This window comes from Oncorhynchus gorbuscha, linkage group LG12, assembly GCF_021184085.1.
Source record: "Oncorhynchus gorbuscha isolate QuinsamMale2020 ecotype Even-year linkage group LG12, OgorEven_v1.0, whole genome shotgun sequence".
In the NCBI taxonomy this organism is placed as follows: domain Eukaryota; kingdom Metazoa; phylum Chordata; class Actinopteri; order Salmoniformes; family Salmonidae; genus Oncorhynchus; species Oncorhynchus gorbuscha.
Genome location: NC_060184.1, coordinates 40279214 through 40301303, shown reverse-complemented (window position 1 = coordinate 40301303; position 22090 = coordinate 40279214). Strand labels below are relative to the sequence as shown.

General features: G+C 44.4%; 1 protein-coding gene across 5 annotated transcripts in view; it reads right to left on the bottom strand.

The window, feature by feature from the left end:
- LOC123991008 (kelch-like protein 29) overlaps positions 1 to 22090 on the bottom strand; it is a 351069-nt gene that overhangs the window by 162689 nt on the left and 166290 nt on the right. For all 5 annotated transcript variants that reach the window (XM_046292107.1, XM_046292106.1, XM_046292109.1 and 2 more), the window contains one exon: positions 1060 to 1216. The gene's annotated coding sequence lies outside the window, so the exon portion shown is untranslated. The remainder of the gene's footprint in view (positions 1 to 1059; positions 1217 to 22090) is intronic.

Sequence of the window (22090 nt, the reverse complement as noted above, 5' to 3'; positions counted from 1 at the left end):
ACCATATTCATTGCGTTTCTTGAATACATCGTTGGATACAGCTTTCATAGTGTCTATAGTATATTAATCGTGAAGGTGCCAATGGTGCAAGTGCAGTGGCTGTATCATTGTGTATTGTTCTTAAATTCGATCCATTCTCCGTGAGCAGGAGGCAGAGGCCAGCAGAGCAGCTTAACAGAGGGAAATTGACTGCTGCAGGGCACAGCCATTCTGGGTTCACTTTACTACTATAGGTTCTCAACTTCTGCAGCTCCTAAATTTAACCCATTATTGTCATTGTCATTTATACTCGTGAAATATCCACCTCAGAGAGATGATTTGTTTAAAATCAGAAAATATTACAATAATACAGACTATGATTGCTATAACTTGTATTGCGTGCAGGTGTGTGTGTTTGTGTGGTGTGTGTTTATACGCGTGTATACACGTGTGTGTGTGTGTGTGTGTGTGTGTGTGTGTGTGTGTGTGTGTGTGTGTGTGTGTGTGTGTGTGTGTGTGTGTGTGTGTGTGTGTGTGTGTGTGTGTGTGTGTGTGTGTGTGTGTGTGTGTGTGTGTGTTTATACGCGTGTATACACGTGTGTGTGTGTGTGTGTGTGTGTGTGTGTGTGTGTGTGTGTGTGTGTGTGTGTGTTTACACGCATGTATACACGTGTGTGTGTGTGTGTTTATACGCGTGTATACACGTGTGTGTGTGTGTGTGTGTGTTTATACGCGTGTGTGTGTGTGTGTGTGTGTGTGTGTGTGTGTGTGTGTGTGTGTGTGTGTGTGTGTGTGTGTGTGTGTGTGTGTGTGTGTGTGTGTGTGTGTGTGTGTGTGTGTGTTTATACGCGTGTATACGTGTGTGTGTGTGTGTGTGTGTGTGTGTGTGTGTGTGTGTGTGTGTGTGTGTGTGTGTGTGTGTGTGTGTGTGTGTGTGTTTATACGCGTGTATACGTGTGTGTGTGTGTGTGTGTGTGTGTGTGTGTGTGTGTGTGTGTGTGTGTGTGTGTGTGTGTGTGTGTGTGTGTGTGTGTGTGTGTGTGTGTGTGTGTGTGTGTGTGTGTGTGTGTGTGTCAGTACCTATGGGTTCACAGTCTCTGTGCTGTTGTTTGGCAGGAGGTTCATCAGTCTCCCAGGGTGTGAGCTGGTTGATGGGTGTCTGTCCCCACCTCACCCCTGGAGCTAACAGCAGACCTGGAGCCTGGCTCTCCCTCTCCCCTGGAGACACACCTGATACCTGGGAGAGAGAGGAGAGAGAACAACACATTAGAAAAACAGCGGGACAAAACTAGCTCTGACACCTAGGTGTGAGTGAGTGAGTGAGTGAGTGAGTGAGTGAGTGAGTGAGTGAGTGAGTGAGTGAGTGAGTGAGTGAGTGAGTGAGTGAGTGAGTGAGAGAGAGAGAGAGAGAGAGAGAGAGAGAGAGAGAGAGAGAGAGATGAACAAATCAGTTTATTTGCCTTCAACTGACACAGGAGATAGACAAGAGCTTAGAAAACCACAAAAATAAACATCAGGTCTGATACACAGGTAAGAGATAGAGATATAGAGAAGAGATGATAGGTCTGTTACATGAAAAGGTTGACTTGTTTGTCAGCAAGCTTTGCAGACATAGATGATCAGTAGAGCAACTGCACTAACTGGTGACTGATGTAGATTATAGTTCCATAACGGCAGATATATCAACATCCACATCCGAGTGACGTTCTATAGGTCCTTACTGTGTGAGACCACACACCTATTCAATTATTCATTAAACCATTCAATTATACCTTGCAGTGTGCAATCAAAAGGCAATTAAACGTTTGTATGGTTTTGAATTTCTCCAGATCAGGACATGGGCGCTTATTAAAATTGTGTCTAGCTGTTACTAATCATGAAGCATAATTGACCTGTAAATATGGTCGATTAGAATGAAATGTGGGGGGGGGGGGGGTGGGCCATTCCATTTCGGGGGGGGGGGATATTAATGACTCAGACTGGATTATATCCATCTTCAACAAACAATAAAATATTGAGACACCTAAATCTGATGTGTACATACACAACAAATACACTGCTCAAAAAAACAAAGGGAACACTAAATTAACACATCCTAGATCTGAATGAATGAAATATTCTTATTAAATACTTTTTTCTTTACATGGTTGAATGTGCTGAAAACAAAATCACAAAAATTATCAATGGAAATCAAATGTATCAACCCATGGAGGTCTGGATTTGGAGTCACACTCAAAATTAAAGTGGAAAACCACAGTCTAGTTTCTCAAAACCACTACAGGCTGATCCAACTTCAATGTAATGTCTTTAAAACAGGTCAAAATGAGGCACAGTAGTGTGTGTGGCCTCCACGTGCCTGTATGACCTCCCTACAACGCCTGGGCATGCTCCTGATGAGGTGGCGGATGGTCTCCTGAGGGATCTCCTCCCAGACCTGGACTAAAGCATCCGCCAACTCCTGGACAGTCTGTGGTGCAAAGTGGCGTTGGTGGATGGAGCGAGACATGATGTCCCAGATGTGCTCAATTGGATTCAGGTCTGGGGAACGGGCGGGCCAGTCCATAGCATCCATGCCTTCCTCTTGCAGGAACTGCTGACACACTCCAGCCACATGAGGTCTAGCATTGTCTTTCATTAGGAGGAACCCAGGGCCAACCGCACCAGCATATGGTCTCACAAGGGGTCTGAGGATCTCATCTCGGTACCTAATGGCAGTCAGGCTACCTCTGGCGAGCACATGGAGGAAGTGCCATCCCACACCATGACTGACCCACCGCCAAACCGGTCATGTTGGAGGATGTTGCAGGCAGAACGTTCTCCACGGCGTCTCCAGACTCTGTCACGTCTGTCACGTGCTCAGTGTGAACCTGCTTTCATCTGTGAAGAGCACAGGGCGCCAGTGGAGAATTTGTCAATCTTGGTGTTCTCTGGCAAATACCAAACGTCCTGCACAGGGTTGGGCTGTAAGCACAACCCCACCTGTGGACATCGGGCCCTCATACCACCCTCATGGAGTCTGTTTCTGACCGTTTGAGCAGACACATGCACATTTGTGGCCTGCTGGAGGTCATTTTGCAGGACTCTGGCAGTGCTCCTCCTGCTCCTCCTTGCACAAAGGTGGAGGTAGCGGTCCTGCTGCTGGGTTGTTGCCCTCCTACGGCCTCCTCCACGTCTCCTGATGTACTGGCCTGTCTCCTGGTAGCGCCTCCATGGTCTGGACACTACGCTGACAGACACAGCAAACCTTCTTGCCACAGCTCGCATTGATGTGCCATCCTGGATGAGCTGCAATACCTGAGCCACTTGTGTGGGTTGTAGACTCCGTCTTGTGCTACCACTAGAGTGAAAGCACCGCCAGCATTCAAATGTGACCAAAACCTCAGCCAGGAAGCATAGGGACTGAGAAGTGGTCTGTGGTCACCACCTGCAGAACCACTCCTTTATTGGGGGTGTCTTACTAATTACCTATAATTGCCACCTGTTGTCTATTCCATTTGCACAACAGCATGTGAAATTTATTGTCAATCAGTGTTGCTTCCTAAGTGGACAGTTTGATTTCACAGAAGTGTGATTGACTTGGAGTTGCATTGTGTTGTTTAAGTGTTCCCTTTATTTTTTTGAGCAGTGTACAATACAATGGTGAGAAATGATATCAGAACAGCACAGCCTGATGGAAACACTGGGTCAACCACGATCAGACCCTACAGCAACACACGTCAACCCCCGTCAGACCCTACAGCAACACACGTCAACCCCCGTCAGACCCTACAGCAACACACGTCAACCCCCATCAGACCCTACAGCAACACACGTCAACCCCCATCAGACCCTACAGCAACACACGTCAACCCCCATCAGACCCTACAGCAACACACGTCAACCCCCATCAGACCCTACAGCAACACCTCAACCCCCATCAGAACCAAGCACACGTCAACCCCCATCAGACCCTACAGCAACACACGTCAACCCCCATCAGACCCTACAGCAACCACCATCAGACCCTACAGCAACACGTCAACCACCATCAGACCCTACAGCAACACACAGACCCTACAGCAACAACCACCATCAGACCCTACAGCAACAACCCCCATCAGACCCTACAGCAACCACCATCAGACCCTACAGCAACACACGTCAACCACCATCAGACCCTACAGCAACACACGTCAACCACCATCAGACCCTACAGCAACACACGTCAACCCCATCAGACCCTACAGCAACACACGTCAACCCCCATCAGACCCTACAGCAACACACGCAACACACCCCCATCAACCCCCATCAGACGTCCCCCATCAGACCCTACAGCAACACACGTCAACCCCCATCAGACCCTACAGCAACACACGTCAACCCCCATCAGACCCTACAGCAACACCCACGCAACAACCACCATCAGACCCTACAGCAACACACGTCAACCCCCATCAGACCCTACAGCAACAACAACCCCCATCAGACCCTACAGCAACACACCAACCCCCATCAGACCCTACAGCAACACACGTCAACCCCCATCAGACCCTACAGCAACCCTCAACCCCCATCAGCAGCAACACACGTCAACCCCATCAGACCCTACAGCAACACAGCAACCCCCACAGACCCTACAGCAACACACGTCAACCACCATCAGACCCTACAGCAACACACGTCAACCCCCATCAGACCCTACAGCAACACACGTCAACCCCCATCAGACCCTACAGCACACACATGCACACACACACACACACACACACACACACACACACACACACACACACACACACACACACACACACACACACACACACACACACACACACACACACACACACACACACACACACACACAGAAGTATTGGCACTCTATCTCCAGTTGGATGTGGAGGTTTATGAGCGAGGCTAGAGTACACCCTGATTCTCCAGCTAACCACAGCCTGGCTTTTACATTAAAGAGATTCTTCTGTACTTTTGTATTCTTTTTTTACCAGTAGTTCTGAAAGTAGCACTCATGAGCAAAAAGTGGTCCCCAAAAATGGAGTACTACGTCACATAGTCCGCCACAGTGGATGTGTCATACTAACCATTTAACCTAGCAGTCAAACACAGAAATGGTTCCAATCTTTTTTCCACCATTCATTTGTTCACATTGTGAATTTTACAAACACTTCAAATTAAGTATTTGTTTGGTGCAGCCTTACCTTGGTGTGACGTTTTGATAACCGTGTAATTCTCTCTCGGCCAAGGTGACTTTTAGCAATATATTCACCTCAATTTAGTAAAAAGAAAAAGGGAAATACTAATTAGCAACAGAGAAGACCTCCTGCACATCATCGCTAGCCGACACTAGCCGATCCATGTGCTGTATTGAAATTCATTGAATAATGTGTGGAACTTCTTCCGTCCCCTTTCTCCGTCTTAGCTAGACAATGACTACTTTAGCTAGCTATTTAGCAGAGCAGTAGATCAAAATGTATTTTGTATTACTTCTTTGTGCAGTATGCACTTGTGTGTTTATTTCAGACCTTATGGCATTTTTCAAGGATGAGCATTAAAAAGGGGAGAAGACCACTAGAAGTCTGGCCATGTGGAGAAGTGCAACTATAGTGAAGGGTAACATACCGTTTTGGTCAAGGCCAGCATGAGGGATAAACGTTTATCCTGAGTCGGTGAGTGTAGCTATTAAGTTCAGTTTGAGCATCTTAGCAATACAAGGTGTTCTATACAGCTGTTAACATTCTACAAGGAAAGAGACACCTAATCAATTATTTAATTAACCAGATTACCCCGGATACCAGACTTAGATGAGTGATAACTCAGTTCTAGAATGTTGTCATTGATGAGAATGAATCTAAAAATCTACTGATATTCAGAATGTACTTTGTTTAGACATCCAGCCTGTATTGTAGTTTCATGACCAGAGACACATTTTCAAAGGCACAGTACTTTTTTTTTATTCTGAGTGGTACATGCATTCACACAGTCTTGATTTATAGGATCCTTCCCCCTGTATGATTGATATGGCAAGTGATGAAATCCCAAGTTATCAATTAAAAGTTTATGGAAAAACTGCACTTGTCTTCATGTGAAAATGTGTTATGAAATATTCTAAAGCTGTCATGTCATCAATCAAATCAAACTTTATTTACAGTATACAGCACATTTCTTACAACAAATGCATTTCATGGTGTTCAAAGTTTCATGAATTGAAAGGCATGTGTCACTTAACATCCTTCCTGTTGGCAGGTCTCTATAGGTGACCAGGGGATTCTCTCTACCACATGGGAATGCCTCCGTGGAGCTCATCAGTGTAGCCATGCAGCCTATTTTGGCAGTTCACAATATCTGCCGTACAGATGTGGAATTGGAGTGGAGGAAGCCCAACCAGGTGCAGTCAGCGGAGGACCTGTACCCGGCTGAAGACTACAACTCTCTGTCCCGAGAGCCCACAGAGGAGGATCTTCAGTGGCTAAAGAACTGACTCTGGGACAGGTACAGTGGAATGGCAAGTCTCCTTGAACCTGAGCCAAAACAACCGCTACCCTCCCCGTCATCCCTGTCTGTACCGGACATTGTTATAAAAACAAGGGCACCTGGGGCGTGCAGGCATCCTGGCCGGCAGGCAACAGTTGGACACCACACCAACCCCAACTGGCACACCATGAGAAGAGGGAGGTTGACGGCCAGCAATTACAGAGCAGCGGTTAAGGCCAAGCGCGTTACTCAGTCGCTGCTAAAAGGGTCCTCAGATCAGTCGTTGGATGGGGTGTCGTCTGTAAAGTGGGGCACAGATAACGAAGAGGAGGGCATCAAGGCATTCAAAATGGCTACAGCAGGCTTTCCCAAGTTCAGTCCTGGGGACCCCAGGACATGGTGCATGTTTTGGTTTTTGCCAGAGCACTACACAGCTGATTCAAATAATCAACTAATCACCAAGCTTTGATGATTTTAATCAGCTGTGTAGTGCCAGGGCAAAAAACTAAACGTGCACCCCATGGGGTCCCCAGGACAGAGTTTGGGGAACGCTTTGCTAAGAGATGGATGTGCAGGAGTCAGGGCTTTGGGTCACGGGGTCTGGGATCCTGGGTGCCTCACCGGATGGTCTGGTGGGTACCACACCAGTGGTGGAAGTCAAGTGTCCCTATGGTGCAACGGACCTTACCATTGAAGAGGCAGTGAAGTCGAAGGATTTCTCTATCAAGGAGGGAGGGTCTTACCGCCTCCGTGAAGACCATCCTTACCGGCACCAGGTCCAAGGTCAGCTCCACATCACTGGAAGGGACACCTGCTTCTTTATTGTGTGGACCACCAAAGCCTCCATCACCATCCAACGTGATGACCTCTGACAGACTCATATTGCTCCTCCGGTCAGTACCTGTTTTCAGGGGAAAATATTTCACATAGTTCATACACACAGACTAGGTTCCCAGAATAGGTTTTATTACATACAAGTTTTGTTCAAAGCAGCCAACTAAAGTAATGTAGTTCAGTTCATCATGGGAACAGTTGGGAATTTAAATCTGTGATGTTCAAATTATTTATTACCCCCCCCCCCCCCCGTGTCTTACTTGCTGAAGGCCCCAGTCATCCCTGCTTGTACCTGATATTGTTGAAAAGCAAGTGAACAGTGAATAAAGATCATACACAAACAATATAACCTATTCTAGGAGCCTATTTACGTTCAGGTTTTGCTCAAAGCAGCCAACTTAAGTTCAATCACAAAGGCTGGTCTTAGTGCATCTCCTCACATTTCCATGAAGTAATAAAACACAATTCACATTGCATTTTATCATGGGCACAGTGGTAATTTATATCTGTGCTGTTTAAATGATGTCTTATCCCCCCCAGAGTGAGAGAAAGTATGTCACATCCAGCAGATCACCTGGCTGAGGGTGGCGTTGATCATACACTGGTGTTGGTGGGGTTGAACCTGACGTTCCGCATGTAACATCTAAAACATGGGGAGAATGGGACCTAAAAGTCCATTTCAAAGCATCTACAAATTCAAATGTTTTACACAATATTGTATCATATTTGATGAGTTACTGACCTGTCAGTCCACAGGCTCGATGGGCTGTAGTCTCCACAACTGGACGCTCGCACTCAGCTCACACCGGCACATGATGTCTATGCACTGGATGGCCTGAGGGGTTCACTCCTGTTCGACTGGGAAAACAAAGAGACATTTAGTCAGTGGTGGGTATTTTTCAATGCCGTATCAACATCTTTATCTGGACAGAAAATGCCTCGTTTGTCATAAGACAAAACCCACCTTGGACAATGTGACAAGTGGTCTCTCAACAGTCTGGATCTTCCTCTTCTGCCATGTTGGATGAGCTACCTTTTCTGTTAAATACAGGGCCATTTCTCTTTTCTCTCTCCCAACAGAAAATGGAAGCTTCAGACCTGAGTACTGTCACTGGGTTTCCAGTATGCCCATCTGACACAAAAAGCTACTTTTACTAGCTAGCTAGGTTGATTACTAAAATGGTAACATTTATTTAAATACAATAACCCACAGACTTGACTATAGTAATGGTAAAATAGACTGGGCTATTATGTGGATGGGACATTTCTGCTGGGATGGAGGAATCATCTCTAATGCTCAACTAGATGATGAGGACAGTCTAGGGTACTATTTGCCTGAAAAGGTGAAGAACTGCTATGAGCTACGTGACTGTACCTATGCATCTAATTCTCAAGAGGAAAGTTAAAACCCTCAGCCGTGAGGTCACTGAGGAGGATCGACAATGGTAGGGAGATCGTCTGAAAGGAATTTATATGCTGGGATTATACATAAGGATTTTGGGCACTGGCCAGTAGACCTTGATTCCTACTTGACCAGGTAACATTCAGGTCCTGAATCTGTGGCATGCGATGTATGTAAAGGCAAAATGTCACTGCTGTGTCTGGCTAGCTTCGCACATTGTCTTACTAGCCCAGTCTGAAAAGTACTAGCTGCGGGCTAGCTTAATTTCATTTGATTAGTCATGTACAACAGATGACCTCGTGGAACAAAACAGTTTGTGTTTTGTATGGGGAAATCATTGAGCCCACAAGTCTTTTGTTAGCGATCTAACTTTAGCTAATGTAGCTAACTAGCCAACCAAGTTGCCTAACTAGCTAGCCCACCAGGCAATATTTAGCTAGCTAGCTAATTAACGCTAAGCTAACCGTTCAGGTAGTCAGACTTTTCTAAGTGGTGACATGCTAGCTAACCAACTAACTTATCCTTGCCAGCCAGCTAGCTAAATATCCCTTCCCTGGTGGGCTAACGCTAGCTAACATATCACTGTGTAAAGAAGCATGACTACACAAACTGCGAGCTAACGTTCACTAGCTAGCTCACCAAAGAATTGTCAATAAAAATGTCACAAGTCATTATGCTAGCCCATACAGGTTTTATTTTTTACTTGTAAGGAAGGTAATGTGCATTGTACACATAACTACAATCAGTGGTTATCTAGCTTTCATAAGCACCTAGCTAACCACAGATCTTTGACTAGGAAACAGGGCTTACCTTATCACATGGCTCCAGCGACGCCTCTTCGGCGGGAAGAAAAGAAAATGCACGTGTGCTTTTCGGAGTAACTTAGGTAACTTAAGGCTTTGGATCCACAGAGAGACCTAACGTTAGCTGATTAACTACAAAGGCCAAGGTAATTAAAGACATTATGCTAATTTTAAAAATGCTAGGTCATTTGAAAAAGTACAGAAAAAATGAATTACACAAGAAATTACGAGAAATATACAACGTCAATTATTTACAAGAGAAACTAAAAAGGCTATAATATCTACTTACTAAATTACTTGCTACTTGTTGATGAGAGTTTGTATGGAGAAATGTGGCTAATTAGCATTTCCTTTGGGGGGGGGGGTAATTACAGGCGAATAGATTGATAAAAGTTACCTTCTCTGAGAGAGATCTGCGCGGTTATCAAAACGCCACACCAGGGTAAGCCTAAACAAAACACAGACCTTATATGAAGTACTTCTAAAATCCCCTACGTAAAAATGAATGGTGGAAAAATTATTGGAACCATTTCCGAGTTTTAAAACTAGGTTTTATGAAAAGACTAGTACTGTGGTACTCAATATGTGTACCTTGTCATATCTCTCTCGTTATGTCCATTGAGCTACATGATTATGCATGTGTGAACTACACATTGACACATCCAGCCCCAAGCGGGAGGTTTAAAAAAAATACTTTGTTAGCAGCCAAAGTACCGGAGAATGTCGTTAATAGAAAAGGCCTGATCACCAGTAACATACACCATGCTGTTAACCCCCTATCCCCTGGACTTGGTTAAAAACATTGCAATCATCTACAGTGCATTCAGAAAGTATTCACACCCCTTGACTTTTTCAAATTTTGTTGTGTTACAGCCTGAATTTAAAAATAGACTATATTGAGATATTGTGGCACTGGCCTAAACACAATACCGCATAATGTCAAAGTGGAATTATATTTTTAGAAATGTTACAAATTAATAAAAAATGAAAAGCAGACTGAATATCCCTTTTGAGCATGATGGTTATTAATTAGGCTTTGGATGGTGTATCAATAAACACAGTCAATACAAAGATACAGGAGTTTTGAAATCAGGGATTTCAACATGAGGCCAATTCTGATTTGAAAACATTTACAGTGTTTAATGGCTGTGATAGGAGAAAACTGATGATGGATCAACAACATTGTAGTTATTACTACACAATTACCAACCTAAATGACAGAGTGAAAAGAAGGAATTCTGTACAGAAAAAAATATTCCAAAACATGCATCCTGCACTGAAGTACTAAAGTAAAGCACTAAACCACTAAAGTAAAAAGGCAACAGATTTGGAAAATAAATTAACTTTGTCCTGTATACAAAGCGTTATGTTTGGAACAAATCCAACTGAAACACATCTGAGTACCACTTCATATTTTCAAGCATGGTGGTGGCTGCGTCATGTTATGGGCATGCTTGTCATCGGCAATGACCAGGGAGTTGTTTTAGGATAAAAAATAAACAGAACTAGAGCTAAGCACATGTATTGACTCAGGGGTATAGATATTTCCATTTAATTTTCAATGAATGTGCACATTTTGTTTTACTTTGTCATTACGGGGTAATGTGTAATATTTCATACATTTTTTTATTCAGGCTGTAGACAACAAAATGTGGAATAAGTCAAGAGGTATGAATACTTTCTGTATGCACTGTAGTACCGGGTCAGACCACACTTTGCCTCCAGAGCCTGAATTATTCAAGGATCAAGGACCTAATGTGTGCCAGGAAAACAGTCCCCACACCATTACACCACCGACGGTGTGGTTGTCTGCAGCGACAGGACATCCGTGACAAGGGCCGACGAGTTGTGTGAGATTCCGCTTTGCACACCACTGTTGCACTGCACCATTATTTGCCTGTTTGAGGCCCACCTGTTAGCTTGCACAATTCTTGCCATTCTCCTTGGACCGCTCATCAACGAGCTGTTTTCGCCCACAAGACTGCCGCTGACGGGATGGTTTTTTGTTTGTTGCACCATACTCGGTACACCGTAGTAACCATTTCCGAGATACTAGAACCAGCGCGCCTGGCACGGATTCTAATGCCCATTCTAATATTCAATCGAACAGTAACTGGATACCAGTCTGCCTGCTTTATATAGCAAGCTACGGACATTTTCGTGAATGGGGTGGCGTGGCTAATAAACTGGTCACTGTGTGTGTGTGTGTGTGTGTGTGTGTGTGTGTGTGTGTGTGTGTGTGTGTGTGTGTGTGTGTGTGTGTGTGTGTGTGTGTGTGTGTGTGTGTGTGTGTGTGTGTGTGTGTGTGTGTGTGTGTGTGTGTGTGTGTGTGTGTGTGTGTGTGTGTGTGTGTGTGTGTGTGTGTGTGTGTTATATAAGCAGTACCAGTCAAATGTTTTTCATTCAAAAAAATATATATATTTTTACTATTTTCTACATTGTAGAATAATAGTGAAGACATCATAACTATGAAGTAGCACATATGAGCAAGGCAGTTAAGCCACTGAAGACGTGGATGTCGATTAAGGCACCCCCCCCAACCTGTCTGATTCAGAGTGGTTGGGTTAAATGCAGTAAGACACGTTTAAGTTGAATATATTCAGTTGAACAACTGACTAGGTATCCACCTTTCCCTGTCCCTCATGGAATCATGTGGTAACCAAAAAAGTGTTAAACAAATCAAAATATATTTTAGATTTTAGATTCTTTAAAGTAGCCTTTGCATAGATGACAGCTTTGCCCACTCTTGGCATTCTCTCAACCAGCTTCACCTGGAATGCTTTTCGAAAAGTCTTGGGAGTTCCCACATATGCTGAGCACTTGTTGGCTGCTTTTCCTTCACTCTGCGGTCCAACTCATCCCAAACCATCTCAATTGGGTTTAGGTCGGGTGATTGTGGAAGCCAGGTCATCTGATGCAGCGCTCCATCACTTTATTTGTTGGTAAAAATAGCCCTTATACAGCCTTGAGGAGTGTTTTGGGTCATTGTCCTGTTGAAAAACAAACAATGTCCCACTAAGCGCAAACCAGATCGGTTGCACATCGCTGCAGAATGCTTTGGTAGCCATGCTGGTTAAGTGTCCCTTGAATTCGAAATAAATCACAGACAGTGTCACCAGCAAAGCACCCCCACAACATCATACCTCCTACTCCATGCTTCACGGTGGGAACCACACACGCAGAGATCATCCATTCAACTACTGTGCGTCTCACAAAGACACAGTGGTTGGAACCAAAAATCTTACATTTGGACTCATCTGACCAAAGGACAGATTTCCACCGGTCTAATGTCTATTGCTCGTGTTTCTTGGCCTAAACAAGCCTCTTCTTATTATTGGTGTCCTTTAGTTATGGTTTCTTTGCAGCAATTTAACCATGAAGGCCTGGATCATGCAGTCTCCTCTGAACAGTTATTTGGGTTGCAATTTCTGAGGTTGGTAACTCGAATGAACTTATCCTCTGCAGCATAGGAAAATCTGGGTCTTCCTTTGCTGTGGCCGTCCTCATGAGAGCCAATATCATCATAGAGCTTCATGTTTTTTGCGACTACAATTGACACTTTCAAAGTTCTTGACATTTTCTGGATTGACTGACCTTCATGTCTCAACGTAATGATGGACTGTTGTTTCTCTTTGCTTATTTGAGCTGTTCTTGCCATAATATGGACTTGGTCTTTTACCAAATAAGGTATACCACCCCTACCTTGTCACAACACAACTGATTGGCTCAAAAGCATTAAGGAAAAAAAATCCACAAATTAACGTTTAAAAAGGCAATCCTGTTCATTGAAATGATTTCAGGTCACTACCTCATGACGCTGGTTGAGAGAATGCCAAGAGCGTGCAAAGCTGTCATCAAAGCAAAGGGTGGATACTTTGAAGAATCTCAACTACAAAATATATTTGGATTAGTTTAACACTGATTTTCATTGTGTAAACCAGCATCTACGTCTCCCACCGATAACCAATAGTACAGCCTTAATGGAAACCTGAAAGACTTAACTTAACCTGACACACAACACACAAATCACAGGCTGGGAGCAGCTCATGGACACTTAAGGGTAAAGGGCACCACAGCAGTAGGTAGTATACAGAGATATTGCAGCTGGTTGACAGATCAGATTTCCATGCATGCAACCTCTCCCTGACGGAGTCTGTTATACCAACATGTTTCAAGCAGACCACCAGAGTCCCTTTGCCCAAGGTTACTAAGGTAACCTGCCTAAATGACTACCGACCCGTAGCACTCATGTCTGGAGCCATGAAGTGCTTTGAAAGGCTGGTAATGGCTCACACCATTATCCCAGAAACCCTAGTCCCACTTCAATTTTACATACCACCCCAACAGATCCACAGATGATACCATCTCTATTGCACACCACACTGCTCTTTCCCACCTGGACACCTTTGTGAGAATGCCATTCATTGACTACAGGTCAGCATTCAAACACCTGCCTCTACAACTGGGCCGTCCCCAGGTGGTAAGGGTAGGTAACATCACTTCCGCCACGCTGATCCTCAACACGGGGGCCCCTACATGCTCAGTCCCCTGCTGTACTCCCAGTCATTCATGACGGCACGGCCACGCACGACTCCAACACAATCATTAAGTTTGCCGATGACACAACAGTGGTAGGTCTGATCACAAACAACGACAAGACATCCTATAGGGAGGAGGTCAGAGACCTGGCTGTGTGGTGCCAGGGCAACAACCTCTCCCTCAACCTTATCAAGAAAAAAGGAGATGATTGTGGACTACAGGAAAAGTACGTAGTGGCTGTAGTGGAGCAGGTTGAGAGCATCACGTTCCTTGGGGTCCACATCACCAACAAACTAACTAACTAACATGGTCCAAGCACACCAAGACACGACAAAGAGGGCACGACAAAACCTATTCCCCCTCAAGAGACTGAAAAGGTTTGGCATGGGTCCTCAGATCCTCAAAAGGTTCTACAGCTGCACCATCGAGAGCATGGTTGCGTCACTGCCTGGTATGGCAACTGCTCGGCCTCCGACTGCAAGGCACTACAGAGGGTAGTGCGTACGGCCCAGTACATCGCTGGGGCCAAGCTTCCTGCCATTCAGGACATCTATACCAGGCGGTATCAGAGGAAGACACTAAAAATTGTTAAAGGCTCCAGCCACTCCAGCCATAGACTGTTCCCTCTGCTGCCGCACGGCAAGTGGTACCGGAGTGCCAAGTCTAGGTCCAAGAGGCTTCTAAACAGCTTCTACCCACAAGCCATCGAATAAAATGGCTACCCAGACTATTTGCATTGTCCCCCTCCTTACGCTGCTACTACTCTCCGTTTTTATCTATGCATAGTCACTTTAATAACTCTACTTATATCTACATATTACCTCAATTACCTCGACTAACCAGTGCCCCCGTACATTGACTCTGCACCGGTATCTCCTGTATGTAGCCTCGCTATTGTTGTTTAACTGCTAACTGCTATTTAATTATTTGTTACTTTTATTTCTTACATTTTTTTGTGTGCTTTAAAAAAACTGCATTGTTGGTTAAGGGCTTGTAAGTAAGCATTTCAATGTAAGTACACCGGTTGTATTCGGCACATGTGACAAAGACAATTTTATTTGATTTTGAAATCACCCTGCTGGTGGTGCCTCAGATGCTCATTTATTTTTTACCTGAAACAATCAAGTTATTCACTTCTCTCCAGATAGACAATGTGAAATTGCTTTAAGACTTCTGCCAGTGGTCATCCCAACACCAGTCTACAAGATAGGCAGGAAGACATTTCGACCCAGCTTCAATGAGACCAGAAAGTCATGAATTGACTTGCAGCCTTTAAGTTTAAATAGTTGATAGGCATAGGGAGATCGATGCAGCAATTAGATGGCCTTTTGTAAACCTTGACTGAAAGGAACATTGTTCCAAAAGCTGTTACTCATAACTGCACACTCCACAACATTAGCAAGGATTCCATCCAATTTGCAACAGACTTTCATGCAAATATTCTAACATCTGCATAAAACAATGTGTTAATTTGTCCAGCGAAGATGTTTCTAGTGAACTGATTTTTGAGGATAAAATGCTGTATGTGATGACTTCGTGCACGAAAAATTACTTGAGGTTAAATTCCCATGTACCGAATAACAAAAATAGAAGTTAGATGAGTTTCTATTGCGTCATATAGCAAACTCTTGTCACACTCTAGTTTTGCACAAGCGCTTTAGCCAACAGCTCGCACATACAGTGGGGGTAGGCTTCCTACATTATGAGATTATTACGGATGAGAGCGATATTATTTGTATTTGTCAAACGGCAACCAAGCGTCGATCATCATGTCACCAGAATAAGACCCTCAATATTTTTGGGAAAGGAGCATCAAGCTCATCACCTTGCAAATTCACCACCCTGCGAAGTTCATCATCACTTATTTAATCTGTAACCTAATAAACTGCATGCTTTCCACGGGTCATAGTGGGAGGACGACACAATATACTATATCATTAGGTTTATTTTATCAATATTTGTGCATAAAGGATTTTTCACCGGCGTTTTTCACATAATTTTAACGACACAATCAGATTTAGAAAATTGTACAAGCATTTCATGTTTCCATCAACCCGGGTCGTTACTTTTTTCATGCGTCAGGTAATTCATCCACGTGATATGGTTGGATGGAAACACGGTTAGTGTTGCGTAAATGAACCCATGAGCCCCAGCCCCAAATAAATGGAAGGTGTACAGTGTGCATCAAACAGAGATTGGGTGTCAATTGACGTCAATTACGATAAAATATACAAAACAAATTGTGTGTGATGGCATTGCCAGTGTGCCGCCATGATTTGCACAAGTCCTCATATTCTAAAATCGAATGATTTCTCTAGACATTTAGGACCGACATGGTTGAGTACCTGCACCAGGCAGGGGTAACCGGACCCTACCCATTTGTGCCTCTTGGGGACTGCTCACAGGTGTTCATGGTCATTAGTGGACAGGCATTGGAGCAAGGTACACCACTGGATGTGTGCTTCAAGTCCTATTATGTGTTTATCAACTTTCCCACTGTGCCCCCAGCATGCCAGGAACAGAATCCCTGAAGTAAGACTTTCCACTGAACAATAGTGGATAAGTATCTGCTCTTATATTTACTGGAGTGTGAGAAGTGACAGGAGGAAGCACAGACCTCCCGGCTGATGTGTTCCTGTGAATTAATGGATCAATGGATGGAGGAGCCATGAGTGTTTCATTCCAATGCTAATATGCTTAAGGCGCTATTTATAGCTCTGTTAAATTGACTCTTAGTTTTGTTTCTTGAATGCATTTGTGACTCCTTTTTGCCTACAGTACGATATATGTTCTGGTACATTCTATCACCACAATTGATTTGAAATGCATTGTGGGAAAGTGCTTTGTGAATGAAATACAGCTATTAAGTAATGAGTCATTAGTCCATGTCCTTAGTAGAGTGACCTTCAACTGTAATATTAAACTTGTTCTGTGTAACAAATGTAGACCATTATTGTATGGCAAAACAGCACGGTGCACGCGCGCGCGCGCGTGTGTGTGTGCACGCTGTCACCTAAGATAGCTGAAGTGTGTCAGTGAATGTGAATATGACTATAGCTCTGGCACTGTCAGATCTGTGTTAATGTCACATGCACTCATGCATTGTTTTTCTCAGATTGTAATCGGAGTGTGCACATCAAGTTCAACTGAGACTTTAGTCTGATGTTTGGACTGTTTGGTTCATTAAATAATATAAATACATTCTAATAATCAAAATTCTAATCATTCAACATTGTATCTTGATGTGTGTAGAAAAGGGAGGGGAGGGATGTTAGAGAAGGCAGAAATATGCGAGCAAAATTGAAATTAGGATGACACTGAAAATAATCAAAGGATTACATAAATTCCCCATCTGCTGGGCCAATCCCCCAACCCAATGTGCTGGGTTTATGTCACAACCCAACACACTGGGTTGTTTAACCCAGCAATCTAGTTTAATCTACACAAAAGTTGGGTCAAGCACTCAACCGAAACCTGCTGGGTTGAATTAACCCAAGTCTGTGTCTGTCCAATATTGACCCAGCGCTGGGTTGTCAAAAAAAACAAAATTGGGTTAATTTTACCCAGCATTTTGTAGAGAAACAATAATTCATTTTGGAAAGAAAATGTATTGCCATATTAGGTATAACTCAATTTCTAGCTTTTTAAGATGCCAAAATAGATCGTTTTCAGTATCCAAATTTCTTAGTTGATTTCTGATCGTTTCAGTACATTCAACAAGGTAAGCTTTTAGTTTTATAAATGTATTGCGAGAAGGAATTATAACGAGCATAGTGATCATGCTGTTTGTATGTGGATGCTATGAAAGTGAACTGTGTTTGCATGTGATCAGGGGTGTATTCATTCTACCGATTCTTTTGAAAAACATGTATTAAATGGAAGCAAACGGGTTAAGTTCAGGAGTTAGAGCCTCCAGAGTGGCACAGCAGACTGCATCGCAATGCTGCGGCTTCACTATAGCCTGGGGTTCAATCCCAGGCTGTCACAACCAGCCGTGACCGGGACACCCATAATTGACCGAGGTTAGGGGAGGGTTTGGCCGGGGGAGCATTACTTGGCTCATTGTGATCTAGCAACTCCTCGTTGCGGGATGGGCGCTTGCTAGCTGTCATCTGTTGACTCGACCTTTGCCTCTCTCCCGAGCCCTTTGGGGAGTTGCATTTGATGAGACAAGATCGTAATTGGACCCAACCAGCCGTGACACCCATAGGGCGGGGCACAATTGACCCAGGTTAGGGGAGGGTTTGGCCGGGGGAGCTTTACTTGGCTCATTGTGATCTAGCAACTCCTCGTTGAAATTGGGGAGAAAAGGGGAGTAAAATGACCCCCAAAAAAGGTTGAAGGGTTAGGGGAAGGGTTAGCCAACATGCTAAGTAGTTGCTAGTAGTTGAAAAGTTGCTAACTAGCTGAAATGCTAAAGTTGTCCGTGATGAGATTCAAACTCGCAACCTTTGGGTTTCTAGACGTTTGTGTTATACACCCAACCACTCTACTTTTGTTTCTGCCTTAAGTAACCATTTTTCTTATGTGACCATACCATAATAATTTCAGTGTCCCAGATTTAATTTACTATGTCACGTCTAGTCTATGAGGCCACTGAACCGGGTGAATGGAATATGAATGACAGTCATCCAATATGCTGTAATAGAAATAAGGCCATGCTCATTAAAAAAATAATCATCCTCTCATCTTAAACGTCACCAACTGCCACTGGTCCACTGTTTAGTGTATTTATACATGGAACAGAAGCGTTGGCTGTGTGTGTGTGTGTGTGTGTGTGTGTGTGTGTGTGTGTGTGTGTGTGTGTGTGTGTGTGTGTGTGTGTGTGTGTGTGTGTGTGTGTGTGTGTGTGTGTGTGTGTGTGTGTGTGTGTGTGTGTGTGTGTGTGTGTGTGTGTGTGTGTGTGTGTGTGTGCGCGTGTGTTTGTGAGTATGGGTGTATGCATATGCCTGAGTGTATATGTGAGTACAGGAGTCTGCTTGTGTATGAGGTGTGTGTGAGAGCTTGTGTGTGTGTGTGTTTTGATGGGAGTTAATCCATCTTTGTCTCTAACAAGAGGAGATGATGTGATGGGTGTTCAACAGTCTGATGGCCTAGTGATAGAAGCCGTTTTTCAGCTTTTCGGTCCCAGCTTTTGATGCATGCACTGTCTCTGCCTGCTAGATGGTAACAGAGTGAACAGACCTTGACTCGGGTGACTGTGGTCCTTGATGATCTTTTTGGCCTTCCTTTGACACAGCGTGCTATAAATGTCCTGGAGGGCAGGCAGAGTTCCCCTGGTGTTGCGCTGGGCTGACTGCCGCACCCAGCTGTGAAGTTTGTGAGAGTATGAGGGGCCATTCCCGAATTTCTTCAGCCACCTGAGGGTGTAGAGGCGCTATAGCACTTTCTTCACCACGGTGTCGGTGTGGTGGGACCATTTCCAGTCCCTTGAAGCTTTTGACCCTCTCCAATGCGGCCCCGTTGATGTGGATGGAGGCGTGCTCCCTCTGTCTCCCGTAGTCTACGATCAGCGCCTTTGTTTTGTTTATGTTGAGGGAGAGGTTATTTTCCTGGCACCACCCTCGTTGTTATTGGTAATCATTCCTACCATGGTCGTGTCATCAACAAACTTGATTGAGTTGGAGTTGTGCATAGCCACGCAGTCATGGGTGAACAGGAAGTACAGGAGGTGGCCCTTGTGGGGCCCTTGTGTTGAGGATCAGTGTGGCATAGGTGTTGTTGCCTATCCTCACCACCTGGGGTCGGCCAGTCAGTAAGTCTAGGACCCAGCTGCACATGGGAGGGGTCAGACCCAGGGCCCTGAGCTTAGTGACACACTTAGAGGGCACTATAGTGTTGAAAGCAGAGCTGTAGTCTATGCAAGCACATGCACAGATTGCATTCGCCACCCCACAGCTCTACCCTGTCCGTTGATCTGCCCTGTACGTAGCTTGTGTGTTATCCAAACATGTATGGCTTGACATGCCGTGCCCGGTTGAGTGTGTGTAGTAAACTACCTAGTTTAAATATAAACAGTACTTCCACAGCAGCATAACATTTGATTAACACTGATAACACTTGATTTACATCATCACCAATATTTGGTCCGGATGGCTTATGCACGCAGCAGAAAGAGGCAGAAAGTCAGAGGAGCGGCCTGCATCAACAACACAGGTTGTCTAGACTCTGGCTAACCACCATATACTAAAATATCCACACAAGCCAACCATATATTTTAGTCATTTAGCAGACGCTCTTATCCAGAGCAATTTACAGCAGCAATTAGGGTTAAGTGCTTTCAAACCAGCAACCTTTCGGTTACTGGCCCAACACTCTAAGCGCTAGGCAACCTACCGCCAATATATAGAGTTTACAGGATATTTTTGTAGGTATTTTAGTATGTGGCAGTTAGCTAGAGTCTAGACTACCTGTGTTGGGCCAGTAAACGAAAGGTTGCTTGTTCGACTCGCAGAGCCAACAAGGTGAAAAATCTGTCGACATGCCCTTGAGCAAGGCACTTAAAACTAATTGCTCCAGGTTCATAATGGCAGACACTAACGGTGACCCCACTCTCTGAGGGTGTCTCAGGGAGAGTTTGGATATGCAAAACACAGACTTCCAATTCACACATGCGTATTAATAAACACTTGTGTGGGAAATATGACAAATACAAGCACCCACCAAATTATTATTCAAATGAATCTTGAGCTGGAAAATTATGAATATTATATTATTAAGTTTATTATTTAAGAGCGTCGAAGATAAATCACAATCAGTAAAATAAAATAAAAACGGAGCTAGGTAAGTAGCAGATTTACAACAATCAGCTGATAGCCCACCCTCTATTCCCAATGTCAATCATGTCTTTAGGGGCACTGTAACTAGCTCGCTTACAATTTGTGATGAGTGAGTGTGTTGTTGCCGAAATAAATGAGCCTACACTCAAAAATTGACATTTTCCCTAGAGGCAGTTGGTATTAATTTAGAGATCTGCATTATGAACGTTGCTTTATGTTCGCTACATACTTCAGTTCCAGACCTCCATCACTGAAGTCATTTTTGGTGACGTCACAATGGCGGGTGTTGTACAAAACAAAGTCATTAGCGAATTGGATCATCTCTAACCAGAGTATTGTAGTGGGTCTAGGGTGCCGGGCAAGGTGGAGGTGATATGGCCCTTGACTAGTCTCGCAAAGCACTTCGTGATGACAGAAGTGAGTGCTAGAGGGTGATAGTGATTTAGTTCAGTTACCATAGCTTGCTTTGGTACAGGCACAATGGTTGAACTGTTGAAGCATGTGGGGACGACAGACTGGGATAGGGAGAGGTTGAATATGTCCGTAAACGCACCCATCATACATTCTGCTGTCGCATTGACACTCCTGCTCTCCCGTTGACAGGCCTTTATTCCAGTAGATTCCAACCCCACTTGCCCCCGACCACGACACACACAATCGAAACATCTGGTTCAATATGACTTCATGTGCAGCTTTACATATCTGATCGATTCCATCTCACACACATTTCCTCCTTGCTTAAAGATGGTTATCGCCATAACTCTTCACAAGAGGTGTCAAAGTGTGTGTGTTTGTGGCCTATGTGGAAATGCTAGACGCTGCCAAGGCACTACTGATAGCGTTGATGTGTCAGTACCCCAACAGAAGGCAACTTCAATAAAGACTCATTCATAGTCAAAGGAATCTGACAGGCCTGTGATGACTCAGAACAGAAGGCAATGAGATGTCAGATTGTTATCAGTTGTCTGCTAGTCTAACACAAGAAGACTTCAGAAAAGAAGGGAAAAGCAGAAAGACACAAAGGGGACCATGGATTGCTGAGTATGGTCGGATGAACTCTAAGCCTGTCCAGTTCAGACAGTGAGATAGTTCTATAGTCTGACTCTTAGCGAGAGGGGAGAAAACGAGAGAGAGATTTGTCTCCGGTTTGCCGGTCCTCTCCTCCCTAGCGACCCATTATCGCGAGCGGCAGATGGTTCTAGTCTGACTCAGAAAACGAGAGAGATGTTTAGAGAAGAGCGAGAGCGAGAGCGAGAGAGCGAGAGCGAGAGCGAGAGAGAGAGCGG